The following is a 15,711-nucleotide window of genomic DNA, read 5'->3' on the forward strand; positions in this document are numbered from 1 at the left end:
CCCACTCAAGGGGAGGGAGTTACACAAAGACATAGATACTAGGAGATGAGAATTACAGGGCCACCCGTAGGTGTAACTGTCACATCTGTGTAATTGGATTAGCTCTGGTCCACTGACTGCTCGCCCTGCCTTCCCCCACCTCAGTATTTTGGATTAACTTCAAAAGAACAACATATTTTTAATAGATAAACATTTAAGGTACTCTGTAGTGCAAACATTTTGCTATTTTATAAATCATAAATTCCACAGTCCTGGGTGTTAGGCAGGAGGTCAGGTTCAGTCTGGCCATAAGCCTGGCCATCATTGGCATGAAAGCCTTGTGGGAACTGGAGGGGATGAGATCAGGTAGAAAAGGAGGAGGAATAGCAGAAGAGTGAACAGCCGAACCTCAGCACCCATGTGGCAGAGGAGTGGGGAGGGGCAGAAGAGACGGGGTAGCCATCAGGGAGGAGGAACCGTGAGCCAAGGGCGTCTAATTTCCTTTGGAAGAACCATGCAGAGATAGAGTACAAGAGGGTAGATGTGAGAGGTGTGGTTGGTAAGGAAATAGAGGTGGTGAGAGTTTAGCAGGGGGATAAAAAGTCAAGTAATGACACGATGAGAAAGCCTGAGTTCAAGTCCCCTCCAGCACATCTAGCCATCACAAGCACCTCAGAGAGCTTTGAGAAGTACATATGTGTGGGGTCTCATCCCAGGCTGGTTGAATCAAGATCTCCAAATGTGGGTCGGGATACCAGTATTTTTTGTTTTAGTTCTTTTGTCTGTTCATGTGATCGATTAGTTGACTGGTTTTTTTGTTTGTAAGTTCAACAGATGGTGTCTGTTGGTTAGAGGTGAAGTTAGGGATGACTGGTCTAATCTTTCTGTTTACTAGTTTAACCATGGACAAGTAAGTTTACTAAAAAGCTCAGAAGGGATTTCCTTAGCTGTCAAATAAGAGGCGGGGGTTAATAATTTCCCTAGTCCCTAATACAAAGAATGCCTCTCACTGAGCAAGCTCCATGGCCACTAGAAATACTGCTGAATATGAAGCATTCCTTGTAACAAATGCCATTCCCCCACTCTTCTAAGGTTTCGAGATTGTATGCTTTAAAAAAATAATTCATGTTTAGTTCATGAATTAAAATTGTGGTTATTTAGATTCTCTACAGCAATTCGTAAATATGCCTCACAGTTTCCCCTTCCAAGCAATCTAAGTTCTAATCTAATCACCTCCAGAACGTCACTGTGCTCAAAGACAATTATTCCCCCATGATGATCTAATAACCTCTTTTCAAATGCTCATTCACTCCAGTGTTAGAGGTCTTCAGGCTTTCTAGACCGCGGCTGTCAGTATCCCCTTTCCAACTGTATACTACTATTCAGGTATTTGACTACAAGAACAAAGTTACTGTCTTCAAGAAGCTGTTCAGGAGAATTTTGCTTGCATAACATTTACACAGCACTGGAGCTTCTCTTTCCCAGGACTTCTTTGCTTCTCTGTACTCCTTTCTGCCATGATTTGAATACCATTTTTATCCCAGTGACTTTAAAATGTTAATCTTTAGCACAGAACTCTGCTCTGCGAATTCCACTCTTCTACATCCAAGGCTTTGTTGACACCAGCACTCGCAAGTCTCACAGACATGCCCAAACATGTCTTGCCTGTGTACTCCCACATCAGCTACCACCACCTCTGCAGGTCACCTCCACACCCCCCAGGCTCCACCCTCTCAGCCATGGCACCTCCACGCACCTAACCATTTCGATTCCTCCCTTTCCTCCTCCCACCCCTGTTCGAATCCATCCACAAGTCTTTTGACATGAGCTCCCCAATACACATGGCGTCCATCCATTTTTCTCCTTGTTAAGATTGCCACTACCTTGTCCAGAGCACCACCATCTCCTGCGCTGCAGCAGCCTTATGACCCTTCTCCCCACTTCGATTCTTGCTCATTTCCAATCAGTTCACTCGCAGCAAATATGATCCTTTAAAAATCATATGATCTCAGGTGTCTTCTAAAAGCTCCCCATTGCTTCCATTACAGTTTGTCAGGAGCACACTATGAAGGCACACGCAGGAGTTGTGTCTTTCCACAATGTCAGCTTTATCCAATCATAAAGCAAAGATAAATCACAATGATAAAGCGGGTTCAGGATTCCAAACTCAATGACAGTTCACCATGGGATTAAACTTGGCTTCTTCCACAGCACACAGAGCAGGACAGAGGACAAGCCACACAACGAACAAGACAACAGAAGCTTGCGGGCAATGAATGAACCAAACGCGAAATCAGTCTGGGGGCGCGCAGTTGAGGTAAGGCCTCGGTCTGGTCCAGGTCCGCTCTCAGCACTCACTGCTTCTGATGTTCCAGCAGGGAAGGATCTCGGTTCTGTTGGGAGATCCATCGGACAGAGCCTTCCGCGGTGGTTGCCTTTTTTTAAGTGGTCAGACACTGGGTCAGGTCTGAAGAGTGACAGTTTGCTGCCAAAATCCTTCCCTTTGTATTAAGGGATTCATCAGTTTTGGGTGTCTGCAGACCCCCTCTGGTTCTCCTCGTCATCAGTTCTGGGGAGTCAGCTGACGTTGGTCCCGCGGTATCTCCTAGCTGCGGTACCTGAACTGCTTGCGTCATTGCTTGACCCAGGCTGACATGAGAGACTGCTTGACATGAGAGCCTCCATTTTGCTCTCTACACAGTCAAAATCCAAATACTTACCATGATTCTAAGATCTTCTGTGTCTTGTTCTGCCTTCTTCTCCAAACTCATCTCATAATTACTTTTTTGCTGCACCACACTCAAGCCCCCACTGGTAGATCCAATCCTGACTTTAACAAATGATTTCCTGCCTCAGTGCCTTTGCACATGGACACTCCTGTCTAGAATACTTCTCTCTGACTATTAGCTTCTTCTCATCTTTTGGGCTTGGAGGGTCCCCTCCTCAGAGAGATGCTCTTCGGCCATCCTCTGGTGTTCTCCGTCCCAGTTTCTTATCTATGAATGATACAACGGAAATACTTTTAATTATATTATTTGTCTTCTTACTAGTCCCTTCATCTGCCTCATGAGCCTCATGATGACAGGGATTTGCTCTCTGTTTTATCTCCTGCACTTGGCACAGAGCCTGGTACATGATATTTGTTGAAATATTTGTTGAACAAATAAGTGAATGAATAACAATTAGTGCCATCAAACAAGAATCAAGAGATTTCCTTCTTTTTATTCTTTTTATGGTTATTTTAAACCGAAACATGGTGTTCACTAAATATAATTTCATTTCTCTTGGACTTATTAGCCAAACAGACTTGAAGTCTAAAATAGTTTAATTATGCTTAATATGCTTGACCTGTGGCTTCTGAAACTGGTTTTCTTTGTGAAGCATCCTTAGAGGGTTGCTGTCATCTTCTTTAATCCGTAGTCTAGCAGATGGTTGTAGGTGGGTAGTGGCAGAAAATAGGCTTTGATTTAAGAGTCCCAAAAGCTATTTTTCTACTTATATTTATACAGAATTAGCAGTCATGCTCAAGTATAAGAAAATCTGGGAACAGACTGGATAGCTGCTGGTTTCATCATTGTGTTTGTGAGCTAGAAATATTTCTTCATCAATGATTACTGTAAGACTCATATTTGGTTTTGTGACTAATCAATGTTTCCTCATGCATTATGATTTCTGGGTATATTTTTATCAAAAAATCAGATTTCAACACACTTACCAGGAATGTAATGAATTATTAAAGCTTTCCACTGAAGCTATTTTGGAGGGAGGATGCTTGCTCACACCAAAGCCACATCAGATGTTTGCCCAAAAATGCAAATAACACTCGTACCCAACTGTTGATCTTTGACACCCATTCTCCTCCAGAGGTGGCTCGCCTTGGGCTTAATTTTTCACCTGTAAACCATTCTGTCCTGGCTGCTTTGGAAAGTTGCCGTTCTCCCCAACTTCCAATACCACCGGTGAAATTTCTTTCTATGTTCATGAATGATGAACAACCCTTGTTTCAAGGGCTTTACTTTTTTCCATTTTGTCTTAGGCAATATACTGCATAGATTTTTTATCACTAAAAAGCCCTACTGATGATTTTACATATGAAGAAACGGGGACCCAGACAGGTGAAGAAGCCTGTCCACAGCTAGGTGGTGCCCAATCTAGGACTGACCCTACAAGTTTGCCAATTCCTGTGTACTTTTGAACATTCATGACCTTGGTCCAACAAATGCTTGTTTCAGTGGTTTTCAGCAATTAGTTCTAAGTTTGAAAATGTTAGATGGCCATGTTACTAATGAACATTTAAATGGTTTATCATACACATTGTATAGGTTAGGGACCCTTAAAAATGGCATGCTTTGGAATTAGTATTTAAAATGTCCATTTGCCTTTAAGGTAATACTTAAGAGTATTACAGACAAGTAGACGTTCATTAAATTACACAAGTTTTGGGGTGCCTGGGTGGCTCAAGCTGTTAAGCATCTGCCTTCAGCTCAGGTCATGATATAGGGGTCCTCGGATGGAGCTCCCTGCTCAGTAGGGAGTCTGCTTCTCCCTCTCCCTCTGCCCCTCTCCCCCGCTCCTGTGCTCTCTCTCTCTCTCTCTCAAATAAATAAATAAAATATTTAAAAAATAAAATAAATTACACAAGTTTTTTAAAATTGCAAGCCAACTTTTCAAAAGTGTTGCATATATTCACTAATTTGGCCTAATTTTATTGGATTAAAGATAATTATTTGCATGTATTTAAATTAGATATATCTTTCAAACTAGCAATTTCACTAGAAAGTGGTAAATTACTGGGGTAGTGAGCTCCTACTAACGGCATTCAAGAAATCCATTAGAGATTGTGTGGAAATCTGGACAAGATGCCTTCTTTTGATTTTATTTACTGATTTTTCAGAATATCTGAATTTATCATCTTATTCAGCAACCATTGACCACTCACTGTGTTTAAGACACCCTTGGGCACTGTTGGGGATATAAAATTTTAAGAATCTTGGCCCTCTGGAGAAAGACACATACCTGTACCAATGGAGGAGGATGGGAACTGAAATTAGCTGACCTGGGTCTTGGTTCCAAATCCTGGACTGTTTGAATCCCCCTGACATGGTTCCCAAGCTCCAAGACTTCACATCACTCCTAAAATAAAAATCCAGCTCCCTCCCCTGGTCTACAGGCCCTTGCTGACCTGCTCCCTGCCCACCTCTTAGATCTGATTAATCAGTGTCCTCTCTGGTGGCCACAGAGCCTTTGCGCTCTGCTCCCTCTGTCTAGAGCACTTTGTTCACATCGTCACATGACTATAGCTCCTTCTTCATAGTTTCCAGCTGAAGTACCAACCACCTGTTACATTCTGTAGCTAAACTCTCTATCCCTTCACCCTATTTCATCTTCGTCATAGCATGTGTTACTACCTGAATTGTCTGGTTTATTTGTCCATTTATTTGTTGCCTGTGTCTCCTCCTTCTAGACTGTCAGTCTCATTAGAGCTGAAACAATGTCTGTCTTATTCCTGGCTCTATCCTCATCACCTCGCACAGCAGCCTGGAATGTAGTAAGGGCTCAGTATGTAGTTCCTGAATAAATAAATGAATGATTGGTGCTAGTCTGATTACACCAGGATTTCTTGAGAAGCTTTAAAAACAAATTTGTGGGCTATACCTCCAGGGATCCTGATTCATTCTATGAGTCTTGGGAATCTGGTTTTAAATTCTGCCCACACCCCACCCAAAATTCTTACTTATACCCAGCTTTAGGACCCAATGTACTAACACCAAGTGATTCCTTGGGTTCTTTCACCTCCCAGTGCAGCCTATTTCCTCCCTGACTGTTTTATTAGAAAGATCTTCCTGGGGCTCCTGGTTGGCTCAGTGGGTAGAGCACTCAGCTCTTGATCTCAGAGTCATGAGTTTGAGCCTTGTGTTGGGTGTAGAGCCTACTTGAAAGGAAGGAAGGAAGGAAGGAAGGAAGGAAGGAAGGAAGGAAGGAAAGAAGGAAGGAAGGAAGAGATAGAGAGATCTTCCTGATGCTGAGATAGAATCTTCATCTACTTCCCAACCCACTGGTCCAAGCTCTACTCTTGAAGGCCATATATCACATCATTCATTCATTCACTCATTCATTCATTCATTCAATATTCATTAAAGACCTACCATATACCAGTGTTGTTGAGGTGCAGGGATTCAGCAATTAAACATTGCCCTAAGAAGTCTCCCACTGCCTAATCCACCTCTATAGTTAGCTGTATTTCCACATTTATTAGCTTTTGGTTTGTGCATTCAGTGTTTCTCAATGCAAAGACAAGGAAACAAACAAAACCACTCAAATTCTTATCTTCCTTCTTTCTTACACAAAATGGAGCAAACTACATACATTATTTTGCACCTTTTTTCATTTAAAAGTACATCCAAGAAATGGAATGTATTAACAGGATGGAGGTTGTAGGATTTTGCCCTCTCACCAGTAATATTTGAGTTTCCATTCCCACCCAGTCTTACCAGTACAGTGTTTTTTTGTTTTGTTTTGTTTTAAAGATTGATTTATTTGTTTTAGAGAGAGAGCACTCGCACGCCAAGTGCGGGATGGGGGCGGGCAGAGAGAGAGAGAAAGTCGAGGGGACTGCGCTCTGAGTGTGGAGCCCAACTCTGGGCTTGATCTCACCACCCTGAGATCATGACCTGAGCCAAAACCAAAAGTTGGATACCCAACCGACTGTGCCACCCAGGTGCCCCCCAATACAGTGTGTTTTTAAACTTTGGAATTTTTGTTAATCTGAAAGGTGAAAAATAGTATCTCAGTGTAAGTTTAGCTTAGAATTCTTATAATGAAAGAGACTGAGTATTTTTTCATATATTTAAGGTCCACTTTTATGTCCCTTCACCAATTTTTCTATTGGAAAAAATCCCAGCAGATCCATTTCAACACCCCTAAAAGAAACCCCTTAGCCATTAAGCAGTTACTCATCCATTTCCTTCTCCCTCCAGCCCCTGACAACCATCAATCTGTTTTCTGTCGCTATGGTTTTCTTATTCTGGATATTTTATATAAATAAAACCACACATGACCTTTTGTGCCTGGCTTCTTTCACTTAGCATAATGTTTTTTTGTTCTTTGTTTTTTAAATTCATTTGAGAGAAAGAGAGAGAGAGCACGAGCAGCGGGGGAGAGTCAGAGGGTCAGAGTCAAAGCAGACTCCCCACTGAGCAGGTGCCCAGGACTCCAGGATCATGACCTGAGCCAAAGTTGCCCAGGCGTCCCTAGCATAATGTTTTTAAAGTTATCTACTGTTGTAGTATATACCAGTACTTCATTCCCTTTTAGAGCTGCATAATATTGCATTGTATGTATATACCACAATTTACTTATCTATTCATTTGTCGATGTGTTTATTTTGGGTTTTTCCTATCTCTGGACTTACACTGCTATGAACATATATGTACCTCTATTGGTTTAAGTACCTATTTTCAATGTTTTTGAGTATATAGCCAGGAGAGGAACTGCTGCATCATACGGTAATTCTGTGTTGAACTTTTTGAGTACAAGAGTTCCAGTTTCTCCACATCCTCACCAACACTTTATTCCCCCCCCTTTTTTTTAAATGATATCCATCCTAGTTTTTGTGAATTGGTATCTCATTATTTTGATTTTGCTTTTCCCTAATGACTAATGAAGCTAAACATCTTTGTGTGCTTGTCCGCCATTTGTATATCTTCTCTGGAGAAGGGTCTATTCAAGTCCTTTACTCATTTTTAAATTGGGTTGTCCACCTTTTTGTTTTGAATTTCAAGGGTCTTAATATATTTTGGATAGCAAACCCTTATAGGATTTGCAAAGATTTTCTCCAATGCTATAGCTTATCTTTTCATTTTCTTGATAATGTTCTTTGATGCACAAAGCTTTTAATTTTGACAAAGTCCAATTTATCTAGTTTTTCTTTTGTTACCTGTGCTTTTAGTATTATCTAAAAATCCATTGCCAAATTCAAGATAAGATCATGAAGACTTACTCCTGTGCCTTTTTATAAGATTTTTTTGGTTTTGAGCTCTTATACTTAGATCATTGATCCATTTTGAATTGATTTTTATATAAGCTGTGAGTTCAGGGCCAAACTTTACTCTTCTGTATGTGATATCCAGTTGTCCCTGCCCCATTACTTGAAAAGACTCTTGTTTCCCTGGTGAGTGGTCTTGGCTCTCTTGTAGAAATCAACTGGCCATAGGTGTATGGGTTAATTTCTGCATTCTTAATTCTATTCCACTGATCTATCTATCTATATATAGATATACCCTTGTACGACTACCAGAATGTCATTACCATTGCTTTGCAATATGGTTTGAAACTGGGAAATGAGCTTTCCAATTTTCTTTTTCTTTTTCAAGACTGTTTTGACTATTTGGGGTCCTTACAATTCCATATAAATTTGAGGATTGGCATTTCCAAATCTGCAAAAACACTGATTGGAATTTTTATAAGAACTGCACTGAACCTGGAGATTTTTGTGGGTAGTATTACAATCTTTTTTTATTTTATTTTGTTTATTTATTTGAGAGAGAGAACAAGAGCAAGGAGGAGAGGCAGAAGCAGACTCCCCACTGAGCAGGGAGCCCGACCCAGGGCTTGATCCCAGGACTCCGGGATCATGACCTGAGCCGAAAGCAGACGCTTAACTGACTGAGCCACCCGGATGCCCCTACAATCTTAACAATATTAAGTTTTCCAGTCTGTGAACATGGATTGTCTTTCCATTTATTTAGGTATTTAATTTCTTTCACACTGTTTTGTAGTTTTCAGTATTCAAGTCTTTCACTTTCTTGGTTAAATTTCTTCTTTAAATTTTATTCTTTAATATGCTGTGATAAGAGGAATTCTCTTACTTTCCTTTATAGGTTGTTCATTGCTGGTGTACAGAAATACAACTGATTTTGCAGGTTCATTTTGGATCCTGCAACTTTGCTGAATATATTTATTAGCTCTAGTAGTCATTTTTGTAGATTCTTTCAGATTTTCTACATGTAGGATCCTATCTTCTGTGAACAGAGATAGTTTTACTTTCTCTCCAGTTAAGACGCCTTGTACTCCTTTTCCTTACCTAATTACTGTTGCTGGAACTTCCAGCGCAATGTTGGATAACAGTGGTGAAAGTGGGCATCCTTGTCTTGTTCCTGATCTTAAAGGAAAAGCTTTCAGACTTTCAGCACTGAGTATGGTGTTAACTGTAGATTTTCCATAAATGCCCTTTATGATATTGATGAAGTTCCCTCTTACTCCTAGTTTTCCAAGTGTTTCTATCGTGAAAATGTGTTGGCTTTTGTCAAATGCCTTTTCTATGTCAACTGAGATGATCATATGTTGGGGTTTTTTTTCTGTAATTTTATTAATGTTGTTTATTATGTTGATTGACTTTTTAAAAAATATTTTATTTATTTATTTATTTGAGAGAGAGAGAGAGCACGTGCAAGAGAGCATAAGCAAGTTGCCCATCTAGCAAGGAGCTGGATGTGAGGCTCAATTCCAGGACCCATGAGATCATGACCTGGCCAAAGGCAGCCACTTAACCTACTGAGCCACCCAGGAGCCCCTAGTTTGGTCTTCTTTTCCTAGTTTCTTTTTTTTTTTTTTTTAAGATTTTATTTATTTATTTGACAGAGAGAGACACAGCGAGACAGGGAACACAAGCAGGGGGAGTGGGAGAGAGAGAAGCAGGCTTCCCGCTGAGCCGGGAGCCCGATGCGGGGCTCGATCCCAGGACCCTGGGACCATGACCTGTGCCGAAGGCAGACGCTTAACGACTGAGCCACCCAGGCGCCCCTTTCCCTAGTTTCTTAAGATGCCAAGTTAGGTTATTGATTTGAGATCTTTATTCTCTTTTAATGTAGACATTTACTGATATAAATTTCCCTGTGAGCACTACTTTCATAATACCCATAAGTTTTGGTGTGTTGTTTTCTCATTTTCATTAATCACAAGTATTTTCTAAACTCTCTGGTGATTGCTTTTTTGACCCATTGATTGTTCCAAAGTGTGTTGTTCAATTTCCAAGTATTTGTTAGTTTTTCACTTTCCTTTCTGTTATTGATTTCTACTTTCACTCAATTGTGGTTAGAGAAGACACTTTGTATAATTTCACTCTTTTAAATTTATTAAAATGTGTTTTGTGGCTTAACATATGGTCTATTATGGTGAATGTTCCCTGTGCACTTGAGAAAAATGTGTATTCTGCTGTTGCTGGGTGGAGTGTTCTACAGGTGTCTGTTAAGTCTAGTTGGTTTATAGACTGTTACAGTCCTTTACTGCTTTACTCTTTCTAGATGTTCTATCTGTTATTGAAAGTGGTTATCAAAGTCTCCAACTATTATTATAAAACTGACTGTTTCTCCCATAAATTCTATCAATGTTCGTTTCATACATTTTGGGGTGCTCTTGTTTGGTGTGTCTGTTTGTAATGTGATATTTTCTTTATGAATTGACCCTCTTATCAGTATATAATACTCATCTTTGGGGCGCCTGGATGGCTCAGTTGGTTAAGCGGCTGCCTTCAGCTCAGGTCATGATCCTGGGGTCCTGGGATCAAGCCCCACGTCCGGCTCCCTGCTCAGCGGAGAGCCTGCTTCTTCCTCTGCCTGCCACTCTGCCTACTTGTGCTCTCTCTCTCTCTCTCTGTCAAGTAAATAAACAAAATCTTTTAAAAAAAAAAAAAACTCATCTTTGTTTCTTGTAACAATTTTTGACTTAAAGTCCATTTTTTTTCTGATATTATCTGATATTTTTCAGATATTTCTGATATAGCCAGCCAGCTCTCTTTTGGCTACCGTTTGCTGAAATATTTTTTTTTCCTTTCACTTTCAACCAATTTGTGTCTTTGAATCTAAAGTGAGTCTTTTGTAAATAGCATATAGTAGATTACATGTTTTAAAGCATTCTGCCAATCTCTGCCTTTTGATTGGTGTACAAGCGCTGCCAACGTGCCTTCATGTCTGGCCTCCATGTGTTCTCCCCGCTGGTGCACAGCGGGTGCCCCTTTAGGTAACTACCCTGGGGCCTCACCACCATGTCCCTTACTCCATAAAAGCTGCAGATTAAGGTCCAGAGAAGGAGGGGGAAATGGGCCAGGGATGGCTGCGTGGTACTGCCTGGAGCGTCTGCCCTCCAGACCTCCCCTGGCAGGCAGTCACCCTGAACAAAACCATACAAGTGGTATGGAGAGGCTTGCTGCAATTTTCAGTGTAAAAGTGCCTTCTCGGTCTGGAGGATACATTACCGACTCTCTTCGCCTTCTAACAATTAGAGAGCTTAATCTATTTACATTCACAGTAGTTACTGATAAGGAAGGCCTAACCTACACCATTTTTTTGTTTGTTTTCTGTATGTCTTACACCTTTTTCCCCTCCAATTTTTTCCATTACTGACTTCTTATGTGTATAAGATTTTTTTGTAGCATACCATTTTGATTCCCTTTTCATTTATTTTTTGTGTATATATTTTTGAATATTGTCTTAGTGTTTACCATGGGGGCTACAATTAACATCCTAAATTTATAACAGTCTAGTTTGAATTGGTACCAACTTAGGTCCAACAGCATATAAGAACTCTGTTCCTATAAGCTCCAACCTCCCCTCTTCTGTTGCCATAAATGACATCTTTATATGTGGCGTGCCCATTAAGATAGATTTGTAAGTATTGTTTTATACATTTGTCTTTTAAATTCTGTAGGAAACAAAAAAAAAAAGAGAGAGACTACAACAAAAAAGACATAGGACTAGCTTTTATATTTTCCCATGTAGGTACCTGAAGTTTTTTATTTCTTTGTATGGCTTTGAGTTACTATCTAGTGTCTTTTCATTTCGGCCCGGAAGGACTCTCTTTAGCATTTCTTGTAGGGTAGCTCTGCTAACAACATATTCCCATAGCTTTTGTTTATCTGGGAATGTCTTAATTTCTCCATCTTTGAAGGATAATTTTGTCAGATATGGAAGTCTCGGTTGACATTTTTTTCCTTTCAGCACTTTTCTCTGGCCTCCACAATTTCTGGTGATACATCTGCTATTGACTCACTGAGTATTCCTTGTATGTGACAAGTCACTTTTCTCTTGCCATTCTCAAGATTCCCCCTTTGTGTTTGCCTTTTGACAACTTGACTATGATGTTTCTTGTAATGGATCTTTTTGCATGTATCCTTCATGTAGTTCATTGAGCTTCCTGAATGTGTAGATTTGTATCTTTTATCAAATTTGGTAAGTTTTCAGCCATTATTTATCCAAATATTCTTTCTGTTTCTTTCTCTCTCTCTCCTCTCCTGCAATTCCCGTTAAGTGCATGTTGGCATACTTTATGGTACCCCACATCTCTTAGGCTCTATTTGTTTATTTTTATTCTTTTTTCTTTCTGTTTTTCAGGGAGAGTTTCTGTTAATTCTATGAGTGGGATATATTTTCTTGTTCCTTTACATGCTTCATCATTTTTTGTTGAAAGCTACACTTTGAATTTTATAATGTGGTAACTCTGGAAATCAGAATTTTTTTTTGCTCTCCTCGGAGAGGAGAAATTCTTTGCAAGTAAGGTTTGTTCTACTCCTTCTGGAACCAGGGACTAGAGTCCTACTCTGGGAACATTTCTTGCTTGCCATAGGATGTAGCTGTTTGGTGACTTTTCTAAGCTATTTTTGTAAAGTCTGTATTCTTAGTCATGTATGGCGTCTGAAGTCTGTTTCTTTATCTTGCGTTCAATTAGTGTTTTAACAGAGATTTCTTTGAATGCCAGGAGCCCTACCCCCACCCCCAGGGAAAAACAAAACAAAGCAGAAAGAGGAGAGAACGAACAAATAAAAGAAAAAAATTATCTCCCAGTTTTTGCAATATATTCTGTGTTGGGGCATTTCCTAAATGTTTAGCCAGACCATTTACATCTCTGCTTTAAGCCTTCACTTCTTCTTTGTGTTAACCAAGAGATCAGCCAGAGACAAAAGCTTAAAGTCTTCTCAGGTCTTTTCTGGCATGTGTTCTGCCCTGGTCATGTACGTGACTTTCTAAATTCCCAGTATGCAAGGGTCCTTTTGAATGCCCTTAATTTCCCAAAGAAACTCTCTCCCCAGGTTTTCCACTTTAGATTTTGGCCCTGTATAGTATACTTCAACCATAGTCATTTGCCCCACCTCAATGAAATGTCCACCACTTTTCCAACCTGAGCAAGTTACAGGTTAGGCAAAACAAAAACAAAGAACCTGTGTCAGTCCTTCAGACAGGTTAGACCAGACAAACACAATTCTTTGCAAGTAAGGTTTGTTTTAGTCCTTCTGGAACCAGGGACTAGAGTCCTACACTGGGAACATGACGTACAATCTTCAAGCCTATAGATATACCACAGAGGTGGGTGAGACAAGGGCAAATGAAAACATCACAAATCTTTTCTACCAATTTGAGGTTACCTTTTTCTTTTTTTTTATTTCAGATATTTTTTATTTCTTCAAATTTATCAGGAGTGACTGAAATAAAAAAGATAATTGAGTCCCGTCATCATGGAAATGGCTTTAAGAGAAAACTGGTCAGATGAATATTATTGCTTCCTGTTTTCAACCAGTGGAATAGTTGCCATTGATAAATAGACAGCCAACAGTCTGTCAAGAATGCTCAGGATATGTTATATAATACAACATGCCTGTTCACAGGGCGGCGGGGGGGGGGGGGACTAGGAAATAACTTATGGTAACTTCTTGATTTCATCATACAAGACCAGCACAAAAGCACCACCCACGCCCTGAGAACACTGGACCATGCCCCCTTGAAAAACGCTTTGGCTCCTTCATCACGAGCGATCTTCCTCCAGCAGTCCACTGTGCCTGTGTACGTGATGTCAGTTCCTTTGCGCCCTGACTGCATCATCATTCGGCAGCGAACAGTGTCAAATGGGTAGGACATCAACCCAGCAACCGCTGTGACGGATTGTGCGATCATCCAGCTGATGAAGATGTGAGTATTCTTGGGATCTGGAAGCATCCCCTTTGCGGTGTCATAGATACCAAAGTAGGCAGCTCGGTAGATGATAATGCCCTGCACAGACACATTAAAGCCTTGGTACAGGCCCTTAATCCCGTGAGATTTGTAGATCTTAACCAGGCAATCACCGAGGCCTCTGAATTCCCTTTCAGCTCCAGCTTTGCCCACATCGGCTGCTAGCCGGGTATGGGCAAAATCAAGAGGATACACAAAACACAAGGACGTGGCCCCAGTGGCACCACCTGATGCCAGATTCCCAGCAAAGTAGCGCCAAAACTGGGTTCTCTTGTCCACACCACCCAGGAAGATCTGCTTGTCTTTATCTTTGAAGGAGAAGTTGAGAGCCTGGGTGGGGAAGTATCTGATGACATTGGCCAGGTTACCGCGCCAGAAGGACGGGACTCCCTGCTCCTTGGGGATGCAAACCACACAGTCTATAATGCCCTTGTATTGCTTATCTGCGGTGATTTGCTTGCTGGCATGCTGCACCTGCACCAGCAGCTTGACCCGCTCGATGGGCGCTACCGCCGTCTTGGAGATGGCCTTGGCCACTCCACCTGCCAGGAAGTCCTTGGCGAAGGACGCAGCAGCATCTGTCATGAGGTTACCTTTTTCTTGATATAAGGTTCGCTTGGATCCTGTAAATCTTTGCTTTCCAGAGTTAACAAAGTTGATTCTAAAATTTTTTGCTTAATTTTCTGATGTCTCTGTGGAGCACTGGGTCCTTGGAGCTGCCTAGTCCACGATTTCCACTGACATGTGGCAGCTATACTTTTGCCCACCTCTTTATATATAATCTTCATCATTCACATTGTTGTGGGTACAACTCTTGCCACAGCATAGAGTTGTGTGTTGCTTTTAATAGTCATTTGAGCCCATTTCCGTGTTTTGATATGAGAGATCTGTTTTATCTCAGTTATTTTATATTACTTTATGTTTAATGTTTGTATGAATCTTATGTGTGTGTATGCATATTTGTGTATATGTTCATTTCATTATGTGGTCTGCTTTCTTTGTTCATTTTGTTGCGGTGGTTCTCTTTGTGTTTAGGAAGGCTTCCATATCTTGTTCCCTTTGCATGCATATCTTTTTTTTTTTAAAGATTTTATTTATTTATTTGACAGAGAGATAGAGATAGAGCACAAGTAGGCAGAGATGCAGGCAGAGGGAGAGGGAGAAGTAGGCTCTCCGCTGAGCAGGGAGTCCGATGCGGGGCTCGAGCCCACGACCCCGGGATCATGACCTGAGCCTAAGGCAGCTACTTAACCAGCTGAGCCACCCAGGCGCCCCTGCATGCATATCTTTATGTAATACCCTTAGTTCTTTCTTTTTGGTTCCCTACTAGGAATAACAATTTAATTAGCTTGTGTCATCGTTGCCCTGCTGACCCTCTCTTCTCCAACACCCAGTTTAATCAGTAATACATTTCTTTGTTTTTACCTTTTTATACTAAAAATACTTAAGCTTACATTACTATAAATGATGTCCTTTGTTCCCAGCTATTTCACATGAGACTGTCACTATGCTTATTTTACTCCCCACTTTAACTCCCATTTTTGCTAGTTTTATCATTTAAACATTGTTGGAACGCATAACATTAACCTCTATTCCCACCTTTGTTTTAATTATTATAGTTTTTTAATACTTTTTAGTATTTTGTAGATTTAAGATAACATTTTCTAAGTAACCTTAGTTATTCTTGCAAATTTTCTTTCCATATGAATTTTAGAATCAGTTTCTTAGGTTCTAA

At 40.6% G+C, this 15,711-nt stretch overlaps 1 pseudogene; it reads right to left on the reverse strand.

Moving 5' to 3' along the window:
• Positions 1–13,649: 13,649 nt before the first annotated feature.
• On the reverse strand, positions 13,650–14,561 carry LOC118535925 (ADP/ATP translocase 2 pseudogene; annotated as a pseudogene).
• Between the last annotated feature and the right edge of the window lie 1,150 nt (positions 14,562–15,711).

This window comes from Halichoerus grypus, chromosome 4 (assembly GCF_964656455.1).
Source record: "Halichoerus grypus chromosome 4, mHalGry1.hap1.1, whole genome shotgun sequence".
In the NCBI taxonomy this organism is placed as follows: domain Eukaryota; kingdom Metazoa; phylum Chordata; class Mammalia; order Carnivora; family Phocidae; genus Halichoerus; species Halichoerus grypus.